Raw genomic sequence first — 3,632 nt, 5'->3', positions numbered from 1 at the left:
TCAAAGAAAAATAAACAGTTCGATCTTTTACGGAACGTAACAGCAATCTTAGATTTTAGCGGAGACAGTAAGCGCGGGGAGTAGTTTCCCTTTACCAAAATGGCGAACATCAGTAACAAACTTGTTTTGAAGTAGGAAAATTGTCTATACCTGTATATTATGCGCACCCACGATTCGGGGGTGGTCCCGGGGGTCAAAAAACTGCGCATTTTACATGGGTATCTACGGTATGTTAAAATCTAAATATTTCTAGTTTTAGTACCAATTACAAATTAGCACATAGGTAAAGCATACTGTCCATGTTAAACAGACCTTATGCCTTGTTGGTTCGAAACTCAGCATCGACATTTTATTTGACAACACAACAAAGAAATATCTAAAGCCGATATGGCAGATGAGAAAGGTTTAGCATCATATCAAAGATGATATTAATTAAATGCATGCACTTAAGCGAATAATGAACATAATACAGTAAACATTGCTTATAAGGAACAGCTTGGGACCTCTAAAAATTGTTCCTTATAACCGAGGTTCCTTATATCCGTATAGCGAACTAGTTCCTTGTAAACGAGGTTTGTATAACGAACACAATTTATATGGCGGAAACTATCTGACTGACATTTGAAAAGGTCCATGTGTTCACACTCCGGGCAGACCATGAATCTTTATGTGAGAAAGTTGCAACCTTTCCTGGAGAGATGGTAAGGTAAACTGCCTGCAAGTATATGACTGAAATAGTGTTGAAACATGGCGTTAAACCTAAACTAAGCCAACTGTACGACCATAATTTGTGTTTATTTTTTGTCAGTTATTTCTATCTCCTTTATCAGAACGCTTGTAAGTGAGGTTTACTGTACATAATTATAATTATGCAAATACAAACCATCAAAGAAAGAAACGAAAATATGGGAACAAAAATAACAAGAGCTGTCCGTAAAACAGCCAATGCTCGACTATTCGAATTATTGTCCCAGAAGCAGGAAAATATTACCCTAAATGTTAAAACATCTATAGAGTTTCAATCCAGTATCTGCATTAGTTTTGGAATAGTAACTTGGATGCAAAACTTTAACCAGAAGTTTTAAGTTCAAAAGGGGACATAATTTGACCAAAATGCAGGTCAGAGTTATGGGACTTGATGCAATCAACATGACCCAGTGAGATTGGTAATTGATCTAGAAAAAGAACAAGAGGGCCAAGATGGCCCTAGGTCGCTCACCTGAGAAACACACCATAACAGTGTAAACATGTTTGACCTAGTGATTTCATGGAAACAAATATTCTGACCAATTTTCATTAAGATTTGGACCAAAAATGTGGTCTCTTAAGTGTAAACAAGTATTTTCTTCAATTTGCCCTAGTGACCTAGTTTTTGAGCCAAGATGACCTACATTCGAACTTGACCTAGATTTGATCAAGGCAATCATTCTGACCAAACTTCATGAACCTCAATTGAAACAAACAGCCTCTATCACATACAAAATGTTTTTCTTTGATTTGTCCTAGCGACCTAGTTTTTGATCCCAGATGACCCATATTCAAATCTGACCTTAATTTCATCAAAGCTATCATTCTGACCAAATTTCATGAAGATCAATTGAAAAATACAGTCTCTATTGCATACACAAGGTTTTTCTTTGATTTAACCTAGCGACCTAGTTTTTGACCACAGATGACCCATATTCTACTTTGACCTAGATTTCATCAAGACAATCATTCTGACTAAATTTTATGAATATCCAGTGTAAAATGCCGCCCCTATTGCATACACAAGGTTTTTCTTTAATTTGACTGGTTTTTTACCCTAGATGACCCATATTCAAACTTGACCTAGATTTCATCCAGACAAGCATTCTGATCAAATTTTATGAAGATCCGGTGTAAAATGCAGCCCCTATTGCATACACAAGGTTTTTCTTTGATTTGACCTAGTGACCTAGTTTTTGAACCCAGATAACCCATATTCGAATTTGACCTAGATTTCATCAAGGCAATCATTCTGACCAAATTTCATGAAGATCAGTTGAAAAATACAGCCTCTATCGCATAGACAAGGTTTTTCTTTGATTTGACCTTGTTACCTACTTTCTGACCCCAGATGACCCATTTTCGAACTTGGCCTAAATTACACGAAGGTTATCATTCTGAACAAAATTCATGAAGATCAATTGAACAAGAGGGCCATGATGGCCCTATATCTCTCACTTGAGTACCATTGCTCTTAATGATAAGATCAAGTTTTGAATAGATCACATAGGCCTGCATTTAAATATCATCAGGATAAATATTTTCTTGCAACAGTCCCTTTTGACCTATGGGTCACGTACTAGTCAGGGCCAATCTCCATACCAAGTTTGAGGGTCCTAGGCTCAAATGCTGCTTTTTTGTACTAGCATGACTATTCCTTACCCCGGAAGACTTAAATAACATTTAAAACCAATCTCATTAGATGCTGCTGAGGTATATTCATTTACATCAAATAAAGGGAGGTAATTTTTCATAAATTCAGTCAAAAGTTATCTACCCTGATTGTCCGAGTCCATCTGATGGCATAAATGACATTCCAAATCAGTACCGGTATCTTCATGGGTTACTGAGATACAACCACTTTAATTTGAAACAAAGGGAGGTAATTTGACACAAAATCACTCCATAGTTACCTACCCTGATTGTCTCAGTCCAACTAATGACAATAATGAAATTTCAAATGAGTCCTATAAATACTTACTGAGATAAATCCATTTTTGTTAAAATCAGGGGAGGTAATCATGCATTGGTATATGCATGCAGAAGATACAGAGTACAAGCCTTTACAACAATATATTAGAAAAGTAAGTAAAAGTAGAAAGTTTTTACCATGGGAGACATAAATAAAGTTTCAAACCAATCTCATTAGAAGCTGCTAGGTATATTCATTTACATAAACAAGAGGGCCAAGATGGCCCTAGGTCGCTCACCTGAGAAACACACCATAACACAACATATTAAACAGAGTAAACATGTTTGACCTAGTGATTTCATGGAAAAAATATTAGTATTTTCTTTGATTTGACCTAGTGACCTAGTTTTTGACCCCAGATGACCCATAATCAAACTTGACCTAGATTTCATCAAGGCTATCATTCTGATCAAATTTCATGAAAATCAATTGAAAAATACAGCCTCTATCGCATACACAAGGTTTTTCTTTGATTTGACCTAGTGACCTACTTTTTGACCCAAGATCACCCATTTTCAAATTCGGCCTAGACTTCATTAAGGTTATCATTTTGACTTAATTTCAGGAAGATTAATTGAAAAATACAGCCTCTATCGCATATTCAAACTTTTCCTTTGATTTGACCTAGTGACCTAGTTTTTGACCCAAGATGACCCATATTCGAACTTGACCTAAATTTCATCAAGGCAATCATTCTGACCAAAATTCATGAAGATTAATTGAACAAGAGCTCGTCGAACACGAAATGCCCCCCTTGATGCATTCAGTAATTGCACAAGGAACAGAAATTATATGCTCACTGTAAACAAAACTTCTACCATTCTGGTTTAATCTGACCTTGACCTTTAACCTAACAAGAGATTACAGATTGATCTTGGCGCCATCCACTGAGCCATTTTTGAATGTTCCAAAT

This window comes from Mercenaria mercenaria, chromosome 1 (assembly GCF_021730395.1).
Source record: "Mercenaria mercenaria strain notata chromosome 1, MADL_Memer_1, whole genome shotgun sequence".
Taxonomy (NCBI): domain Eukaryota; kingdom Metazoa; phylum Mollusca; class Bivalvia; order Venerida; family Veneridae; genus Mercenaria; species Mercenaria mercenaria.
Note: the sequence above shows the minus strand (reverse complement) of the source record.